The sequence below is a fragment of the Galeopterus variegatus genome, unplaced genomic scaffold (genome assembly GCF_000696425.1).
Source record: "Galeopterus variegatus unplaced genomic scaffold, G_variegatus-3.0.2 Scaffold813, whole genome shotgun sequence".
Classification (NCBI taxonomy): domain Eukaryota; kingdom Metazoa; phylum Chordata; class Mammalia; order Dermoptera; family Cynocephalidae; genus Galeopterus; species Galeopterus variegatus.
The window spans coordinates 302,771-313,958 of record NW_007726924.1 but is presented as its reverse complement, the minus strand read 5'-3'; positions in this window follow the sequence as shown (position 1 = coordinate 313,958).

The following is an 11,188-nucleotide window of genomic DNA, read 5'->3' as shown; positions in this document are numbered from 1 at the left end:
GTTTTTCTATTCAATTTTAGAGATCTTTTCATAGCAGTACATACAGAACTTCCTTATTCCAGATTTCCTCAAGGAAGGAAAAAAGCACTACACAGGATCCCTGCCCCCCCCCCCGCCTTGGTTAATTCTAATGAAAAATGAATCCTTAAGTATGCAGCCCATAGAAAAGCTGCTCTGACACTTCCCCAAATGAAGTTTATTGGCTAGTCAAATGCAGTGCCTAGCTAATAGAGTTGGGCTCACGGATATGCGCTTCATACATCTTAACCTCTTTCCTCCCTCTTCACAGCACCAAAATGTCCCAGGCCAACTGGAAGACGGATTCTTCACAACCCCAGCATTTACAGCCACACTTAAAAGAAGCTAGTCGATCTTCAGTTTTTTTATCATAAACATGACCTCTGAAATTAGAAAAAATTTAATGCTACTTTTCAAAAATCAGTGAATAGGGCCGGCCCGGTGGCGCACCGGATAGTGCGCCTCTTGGGAAGCGCGGTGGCGCTCCCGCCCGAGGGTTCGGATCCCTCATACAGACCGGTTCCCGCTCACTGGCTGAGCGAGGCGCGGGAGCAACGCCAAGGGTTGCAATCCCGTTGCCGGTCCCGGTCCGGTGCCGGGGCAACACCGAGGGTTGCGATCCGTTGCCGGACACGGAAAAAGACAAAAAAAAAAAAAAAAAAAAAAATCGGTGAATAAGTGATGGTGTGTCATTAACATGTGGCCCGGAAGTTTGTTTGTTTGTTTAATTGACAAATAATAATTGTATATATTTATGGGCACAATGTGATATTTTGATATATGTATACATTATGGGATGATTAAATCAAGCTAATTAACATACTTATTAACTCACATACTTATTACTTTTTTTAGTGCAAATATTTAAAATCTACTCTGTACAAGCTGGCCACAAAAAAAATGAAAAATTAAATTAATTAATTAATTAATAAAATCTACTCTCTTGGCAATTTTGAAACATACATTACATTATTAGTAACTATAATCACCATACTGTGCTAGATTTTCAAAAACTTACTCCTCCCATCTAACTGAAACTCTATACTCTTCGACCAACATTTCCTTATTCTCCTCTCACATGCAGCTAAGAAATGTTGAATCCTTTTCTCCACTGTCTAAAATGAATACCCTTAAATTCATCCTAGTTTTGATACATTTCAAAGTAAGTTACAAATATCAGAACACCACCCCTAAGCACTTCTACTAAGCAGGCATATCATCAACTAGATTCACTATTTGTTTGGATGTTTGGGGGGGTAAAAATTACACACCATGAAATGTTTTGACATGAGTTTTGACAAATGCATACAATACCTCTGTTAGCCAAGGTACTGACACTCTACAATTTTCTTTCTGCCAGTCAAGTAAAGAATGCTTGGTGGCTAGAGCTGAGAAAAGGAGAGAAAATCCTATCAGAGTCAACCTTAGTCATAAATGGAGACTAGTTTTAGTTCAAACCAAAGACGCATTGTAGGAATAACAAGTATGGAGAAATGCCACTCTCCAAGATATCAAAATGGTTCCATGTACCAGCTGGGAAGAGTGAGACGGAGTCATGAAAAACTCATAGGATAAGATCCAAACAGAACCCATAGAAACCATAAACTCTGAAAAGGGTCTGACTTAAATAGTCTGGGTACTCAACTGATTGTCTATCTCTACAGTCACAACTTCTATTTTCTTAGCACTTCCCATCTCTCAACCATGGGTTATTTTATGTCCTTCTTACTCCTGTTACAGGTGGCTTGCAAAGGCATGATGAAAAAGTCATGGAAAATACCCATGGGATAATCCACTTAACAAGTTACAACCTAATCTATGTGTCACATGAGGAAAAAAATCTATTAATAGAAGAAGCATGAAGTTTAGATGCATGGAGTCTAGAAAGGAGGCGACCAAGGGTTGAGAGTGTGAGAGTGTGTCTCCAGCCCTATCCTGGGGAGAGTGTCCCAACAATTCCAGCCAAGATGAACATTCCAGTTGGATTTTCAGGCATGGGTCTGGCTTTCCTTAATCAATGATGTTGGTCACTAAGACATCATCCCACCCACTCCCCTTGCTATGACACTTGGCTCACCAAGGAGGCTTCTAAATACACTTGCTTCTCATGCCCACAGGGAAGAGAATGCAATGACTTTCTGCCTCAAGCATTTGACCCAATTGGCAGTTGCATGTGTCCTCATTCTGGGTTGTGTAGTAATCTCCTGTGAACTGGGCTAGTATGATGTGGACACACATGGAGCAGTCAGATGCTTTATTTTTGGACTTGCAATCCTGGGAACCAAACCCTGAACCTTGGTACTATCACGCCATTTGGAGATCCTGTCCAAGTGGCCAGCTGACCTCCCCTAGTGCACAAGCTATCTTGACTCTATATAGTTTTAAGTGTCTAAAACAATAGCAAAACCAGTAATATATGTAATCCCCATGTCCAAACAGGCCCGCCCCAGGTAGACATTCCAGGGTAGATTCTCTCTAACTGCCTTTTCATTTTCTCACTCTCCATTCATGGTGCCCGTGGTCCTCTTCTTTCCCTCCCTCTCCCCAATGCACACATGTCTTCAGGGTCCTACTTCCAGGTTAGTTGGCCCTACACCGTTTCCTCCTCAGGCCTCTGTATTGCTGGAGGGATCCTTTCAGCCCTTTAGGTCCCACATTCACTAAAGAAGTCTCAATCCTTCACAGCAAAACTTCTCCAAGACAAAGAAAATTTCTCCAAAAAAGATTTATTATGAAAAATTTCAAACATAAAGAAAAATTAAAAGAATTAGGCTGGCCAGTTAGTTCTGGTGGTTAGAATGTGGTGCTGATAACACCAAGGTCCAGGGTTCGATCCCTGTACCAGCCAGCTGCCAAAAAAAAAAAAAGAAAAGAAAAAGAATTATATGAGAGTCCTTCAAACAGTTTAAGGATTTATATTATCTTTTAATTCTATTTTTCCACAAACCTTTTGAAATATTTACATATAGTAAGCATACATATACCCACCACCTAGACTACATTTGTTAACATTTTCCTATATTTGCCTTATTGCCTTGTCACACATCTATCCATCCATCAATCAATCCATCCTATTATGATGCATTTCAAAGTCAACTGCAAATATCAGAATACTCTAGCATGTAATCTGCAACTAGACTTAATATCTGTTCATGTGTTTTTGTAAAGATTACATACTGTGATACCACCTCATACCCATTAAGATGACTACTATTTAAAAAACAAAAACAAAACAGAAAATAACTGTTGACAAGGATATGGAGAAACTGGAACCATTGTTCACTTTTGGTGGGCATGTAAAATGGTACAGCTGCTGTGGAAAACAGTATGTTAGTTCCTCAAAAAATTAAAAATAAAATTACCATATGATCCACCAATTCTACTTTTAGTATATACTCAGAAAACCTTTTTTAAAGGGTCTTGAAGAGAGATTTCTATTCCCATGTTCACAATTGTGTTATTCACAGTAGCTAAAACACGGAAGCAACCCCCAACAGATGAATGGATAAGCAAACTGTAGCAAAATGGAATATTATTCAGCCTTAAAGAGGAGGAAAATTCTGACATATGCTACAACATGGATGAACCTTGAGGACATTATGCTAAATGAAATAAGCCAGTCACAAAAAGACATATACTGTATGATTCCACTTAAGTGAGGTACCTCGTCAAAATCACAAAGACAGAAAATAGAATGGTGGTGGCCAGGAGCTGGAAGGAGGGCAAAATGGGGAATTATTACTTCATGGATGCAGAGTTTCAGTTTTGCAAGATGAAAAGAGCTCTGGAAAAGGATGGTGGTGATGGCTGCATAATATACATATACAAGGGCACTTCAAAAAGTCTGTGAAAAAATGGAATTAAAAGATAAATGAACATTTCCATGAACTATTTGAAGACCCCTCATATTTAATAACACTGACCTGTACACTTAAAGTGGTTAAGATGGTAAATTTTATGTAATTTTTTACAATGAAAAAAATTGGACAAGAATACATAGTAGGAAATGTTTTGACATGACGTTTTTTTTTTTTTAAGATGACCGGTAAGGGGATCTTAACCCTTGACTTGGTGTTGTCAGCACCAGGCTCACCCAGCGAGCCAACCGGCCATCCCTATATGGGATCCGAACCTGTGGCCTTGGTGTTATCAGCACGGCACTCTCCCAAGTGAGCCACAGGCCGGCCCTTGACATGAGTTTTTAAAAATGCACACAACAGTGTCCCAAACTCCTATGAAGAAAAAAAAAACATTTCCATCATCACAGAAAGTTCCCTCAAGTCCTTCCTTAGTCTATCCCTGCCCCTACTCTCCAGAGGCAACCACTATTTTTTTTTAAATCATATTTTTTTAAAAAAATGTTAAGTCAGATTTTAAAAAATAGATTAGTTTGCCTGTTCTAGAGCTTCAAAAAATGGAATCATTAAATATGTACTCTTTGGTGTCTGGCTTCTTTCATTCAGCATAATGTTTTTGAGGTTCATCTACATTGTAGTGTGCATCAGTACTTCATTCCTTTGTATGACTGAGTAATATTCCATTGTATTATATATCACATTTTGTTTATCCATTCATCTGTTGATGGATATTTGGATCGTTCCCACCTTCATTGCATTATTTTTGAGTGGTTGTTCTAGAGCAGCAATTTTCAAGTGTTTTGGTTTCAAGTTACACTCTTAAAAAGTACTGAAGAACCCCAAAGAGCTTTTCTGTGGGTTATATCTACTAGAAATTAAACTGAGAATTTTGAAAATATTTATTTTTAATTAATTAAAACAAAATAAACACATTAAGTGTTAACATAAATAACATTTTTATTTTAAAAAAACAATTATATTTTCCAAAAAAATAGTGAGAAGAGTGGCACTGTTTTACATTTTTGCAAATCTCTTTAATGTCTGGCTTAAAAGACAGGTGAATTCTCCTATCTGCTTCTGCAATCTATTGTGATATCTTATTCTGGTTGACATATCTGAAGAAAATCTAGCCTCACACAGATGTGTAGTTGGAAATGGGAGAACCTCAAAGACCTCCTGGATGAGTTTTGAGTACCCGCAAGGTCCTTACCCCACACCATGAGAACCACGGCTCCAAGGATTATGATACATACCCTTAACTTTTCAGAGTCTGCGTAGAGTTAATATTATATCATTTCATGTAAAATGTAAGAACTTTGCAACTGTATAGTTCCACCTACCACTCCCATTCTTTGTTATGTTCATATATATTACACATATATTACATAACGTGGACAGGGGCAATAAATAGAACTAACAACTGCAGAATCCTTTAGCTTTTAACAGTTAAATGTATTTTAAACAAATTGAGGGAAAAAAGATAGCCTTTTATATTTTTCCACATATTTATCATTTCTGGTGTTCTTCATTCCTTCCTAAAGATTCAATTTTCTACATGGTAGTATTTCCCTTCAGCCTGAAGAACTCCCTTATGGTGCAGTCTGCTAGCGATAAACTCTCTTAGTTTTTACTTGGAAATTTAAATTCAATTTCATTCTTGAAAGATATTTTTGCTGGATATAGAAACCAATGATAACAGGGTTTTTTTCTTTAAGCCTTTTAAAGATGCCTTTCCAATGTCTTCTGGTCTCTATTGTTTCTGATGTAAAGTCAGTTTAATGACAAATTTTTCTCTTGCTAAATTAGTGCCTGCCAATTTAACATAACTTTTAAATGTTATAGGCTAACAGTCTCTTGTCTCTTTTCCCCACCTTAAAAGCAAAAAAGCTTTCAAAGGCAGGAGGGAGAAGCCACATATTATATATATATCACTATGATTTTGTTTAAGATTTGTGTTTTAAGGTTTGAGACAGGATTCTAAGGCTATTAGATGAGATGAGTCCCTACATAGGTAGCTTTTGAACTCAAGTTCTAAACAAGGTTCAGAACTTTAACCATTTCCCTGCAAACATTTGTGCCTACCCTGTCCCCCGCCCCCATCCCACCACTTCCCATCACACTCAGATGGCAATACCCCAGTCCTGATTACAGCCAACTGTGGACCTGCTCTGAACCTGCACCTAAGCAGCTGAGCATGGATGGAGAAAATCCCACTGTGCTAATCAGCCTCAGTTTAAATTGATGACATCAAATCTAAATGAGCAGCTGACACTGTCAGCTAATCCCACTACACTTACCTAGTAAATCACCTTCTCCATTCCAAGACAGTAATTTCATCTCTGCACGTCACTGCATATTCATTAATGAAATAGATGCGTGCAGGTGAGTACTCCCTCACTTTCCTAGCCCTATAGCCACTGATCTGCTAGCATTTGTACCCACAATCTCCTTCTCTTATTATAATGGAAGAAGTGTTCCTACATGTGGCTGTGGCCTAATCCTCCCTTTGTACTGAATTCATCTCATCAAATACTTTAAAAATTTGCTCCTGAAAATTTCTTTTATCAGTTTCTTCTCTGTACTAGGTCATTCCCAGCTGCATGTAAAACAAGCCTTAATGTTGCTGTTGTTAAAACATAGTCCCTTCCAGCCTTTACTATTTTTTTTTCTGCTTCTCTTTTGTATTAGTCCATTTCTGTTGCTTATAACAAAATACCTGAAACTGGGTAATTTATAAAGAAATAGAATTTATTTCTTCCAGTTTCCAAGGCTGGGAAGTCCAAAATCCAGGGAGCACATTTGGTGAGGACCTTGGTAGTAGTGGCTCAACAGCGATGCACATGGAGAAAATGGCTGAGCAAGAGAGAGAGAACTAAGCTTCTCACTTCCTTTCCTTATAAAGCCATCAGAACCATGCCCATTACTGCATGAATGGTTTCATCCACTCACTGGGGCATGGTCCTCACAATCTAATCACCCTTTCAAGTTCCCCCCTTTCAATTATCGTAACAGGATCTCCCACCCTCTTAACACTGTCACAGTGGGGATTAAGCTTCTAATAGATGAACCTTTGTGAGACACATTCAACCCACATCATCTTCCCTGAAAATTTCCTCCAGAGTTTTCTAGACTTCCTGTCTCTCTACCTTCTTGCCTTCCCTTCTCACCCACTCCGATTGGGCTTTCCTTCCCACCATCCCAGTGAAACTGCTTCCATCTTGCCCGGTGCATCAGTCAGGTCTCCACTCTCTTCTTGCTCAACCCTCAGCAGCACTTGACAAAACTAGCCACTCTTTTCTTCTTGAATATGGTCATTTCAAGGCCTTAGTGTGATTACACTCTTCCCAGTTTTCCTCCAGAGCCTAACTGCCTTCTCAGGCTCTCCTGCAGGGGTCTCCTCTTCCAGCTTGCCAGAAAGCAGCCCAGGACCTGACCCTCCGCTCTTCTGCATCCCGCTCTCCCCCTAGGTGATCTTGATCTTATCTCACCCAGGACAACTGATGGGCTAGTGACCCCCAAATCTATAGCTGCAGCCCAGATCACATCTCTGTGCTCCAGACGTTTATATCCAACATTGAGTGACATCTCCATGTAGATGTCTAATTTCAAACTTAACATGTCCAAAACAAACTCTTGATTTCCCTCCCACAGCCCTGCTCCTTCCCAAGTCTTTCCCATCTCAGTGAATGGCACCACTACCCACCCAAGGCCATAAACTTAGAAATTAGTCTTTTTCCTATGTCTCTGCATCCCATCCATCAGCACATAGAGACTGGCCTCCACATATAGCCTGAATCCATGCACTTCTTCTTGTCTCCAATCCTGAAGTCCTGTCCATCCCCTCTTTCCTGGACAACATCAGCAACATCCTAATTGGCATTCCTACTTCTTCTCTTGCCCCCATAGTCCATTCTCCCTCAGTGGAATTATCTCTCAAAAGCATAAATCAGATCATGTCACTCCCCTGCTCAAAATCCTCTAATGGAGCATTTTATATGTAAATATATATTCCTCCATCTCTGTCCTCTGTAAAAATCTGGAGTCAATGACCAACCCAGTAGCAATAAGCATCCCTAGCACCTAGACTAGTTTTGAAATACCATTTCCCACTAAAAGTAAGCAGGACTGTTGGAAATAGCTCATTCCAGGTCTGGGGCAAGAAATGTACAAAATGAGCCAGAAATATTTTGTCATAACAGACAACAAGGCACCTATCAAAGACTACTGGGGGTGGGGGGAGACTAGAATCATGTCGAAAGCACTCAGAAGCCAGATCAAAGAGGTTCCCACAGACCAAAGACGGGACATTTGAGCATTATCAGAGATAGTAAATTACAATGGATTGAAACCATCAAATATGCTGAAACCCATGAGTTCATAATGATACTGAAGATATAGTAATAGCTCACCTTTGAAGGGTGACAGCAAACAAATTCATTATCTTGAATACTGATAACTAAACTAAAGGAAGGGAAAATCAAGCAGTTAGCCTTTTCTACATTAACTGTACCATTGGTTTAACAAATAATAGATTAGGGAAGCATCTCTTCATAGAAAGACTCCGACTAATAAATGAAAGAGAGATGATAGAATTAGAATATCACCATGTTGCCACCACTAATGTGTTAATAGGTACAGGCATTACGTTACTAGTGGCTGCTAAAATCATAGAAAGACAGACAACCAAACATTAATGTGTCCACTGGTGAAATAGCATCTAAAGTCTTGCCAAAGGGATCCAAACCTGTACCAAGTCTCTACATCCAGGTGCTAATTTGCACGAAAGAGAGAAGACAAAGGAATATGTTGAACATGAGTTGAACGTTGAATATGCAGTCAGCAAAAGCTCAGCCTGTGGGAAACTCTACGGGTCAAACCTCCCTGGCTCTGCAACAGACAAACTGAAGGAGAAGAAGAGGTTGAAGAGGGAAGACTGAAGACACATATCAAGTTTTTTTTTTAAAGTTGGGGGGGCAAGACCACAACATCTAAGGATGTACATTTGAGTGATAAAACTGTAAAAGAAACGCAAAGCAGTGATTACTGTGGAAGTCAGGGTAGTGATCACCTTTGGGAGGAGGAAGGTGGTTGGGTTTGGGGCAGGGTCCATGGAGGGCTCCCGGAGTGGTTGCAAAGTTCTATAACTAACCCGGGTGGCACTTACAAAGATGTTTGCCTTCAAATAATTAAGCTGTACATTTGTTTTGGTTGGTTTTCTACCCCTGCCTTTATATATATGTGTGTGTGTGTATATGTGTGTGTGTGTGTGTGTGTGTGTGTGTGTATTTTTTTAATCTTTAAAAAAAAAACTCCAATGCAGGGGTCGGCAACTCTTTTTTAAAGAGCCAAATAGTAAATATTTTAGGTTTTGCAAACCAAGAGGCAAAAATCTAGGATGTTATATAGGCACCTACATAACCATTTAAAATGAAACTATTAAAAAATGCATAAGATGGGGCTGGCGGGTTAGCTCAGTTGATTACAGCAGCGGTGCTTGATAACACCAAGGTCCAGGGTTCGATCCCTATACCGGCCAGCCGCCAAAAAAACTCAAAAAGCGAAAACGCATAAGGATAAACCCCTAGCATTGCGACCCACAAGAGTCCACTAATCCCTGATTCCCAGTCCACGGCGGCTCCCACCCCGAGGTCTTCGCCAGGTTGCGATGACCGCCGATGGCCTGAGCAGAAATGCAGCTGAGCCTGCCTTGACTGAGGACTGCAGGGGATTTCTGTGGAAGTCAAGGGCAGGAAGTACATCCTAGCCCCATGGTCACCTGCATGTCATCGCCTGTCGGTTCTCCCACTGCCGGAGACCGACAAAGCCGGGCTGGAAGAGACCCCGGACCAGCCGGCGGTAACCTCTTGTGGGGCTGAGCGGGATGGTGAGTGTCGCAGGCCCGATCCCCTCTGCGCTTCGGCCCGGGGGACAAAGAGGCTGGAGGGGGCGGGGAGGGAACGAGCACGCAGACGCACCAGCTTCCGGCTCCACCCACCCTCTCTGGGCCAGCGCAGCTCCCAGTAGAAAGGGGGAAACGTAAGCCTTAGGCCTTGGGACCAGGCAGAAGAACGATTCTTAAAGCCTGTGTCCAGACTGCCCCCACAAGTCTTCTCCTACACCCGTGTCATTCAAGGTATAGTCTAGTAGACTAACAGCAGCAACAGCATCATCTGAGAGCATGCTAGATATGCAGAGTTTCGACCCCACCCCAGACCTACTGAATCAGTGTCCCCATTTTTAACATGATTCCAGAAGATCTCTATGCATATTAACGTTTGACAAGCGTTGCTTTCACTATCTGGATAAGGCAATGCCCATAGATAGATACATCAAATCAAGAACACGCTTGTTGTTTGAATTTTTAACCTAGATGCTAAAAGATACCTTTATTAAATATGTACAAATATGATGTATTAATTTTTTTAAGGACAGCCTTTATGTTTTATAAGAGGAAGTTCCCAAAACTGAATTGTCTATGCTCAATAAGGGTGAAAATTCCCTTGTGTCTTCTCTGACCATCTGTCCAGGACAGAATGCATCACAGACCTCGGCTTCTTGCTGTCAAAGCCAATGGGGAAATCAGAAAGGACAATTTCCACTCCCAGAATAAGTGTTGCTTCTTTTAAACAAGGTGAAAAAGGCAGAGGGTGGGGGAGTGGGTGACTCAAAGAACTGGTTCCTTGGACCTGCCAAGATAAGTAGGTCAAATGGCAGGCAACATAAGGGAAATCCCAGACCCAGGGAGGACAAAGCACTCCCGTTTGTTTTTTTTAAAGAAAATGTAATTTTATTAATTTTATTTTTTTTACATTCTATGATGTTGTTGCAGAGCAGTTGGGAGGGAGGGAAAGAGGGGGAAGAGGAAGGAAATGTGATGGAAGAAGGAGGAAGGAGGAGGGGCGGGATTGAGGCCTGTGGTACCCCCCTTATTCCCACAGGGGAGACCAGGGTTGGGGGGCTTCCAGCCGTGGCTTGGTCATTGCTGGGCTGGGTGCAGATGTCAGGTGGGTGTGGCAAAAGCCCTCCTCTCCCACCACCCCAGCTCGGGAACCTAGGGCCCTTCTTGCTGAGGCGTGGTGGTCATCACTGGGCTGGTTGCATGGGGGGTGGGGGGTGTGACTGAGGCCCGAGGCCCCCGACCGCCCCAGCTCAGGAGAGCCCAGGATGCTTCCTACATCGGCTGGATGAGCACCCCCGTTTTTAATAACAATAAAAGCAGCACCAAAAACGTTGCTACCAAAACCCAGCTGAACAGCTCCTAGAAAACAGGCCCCATTTACATTTTTTTTTTTTTTTTTTTTAAGATGACTGGT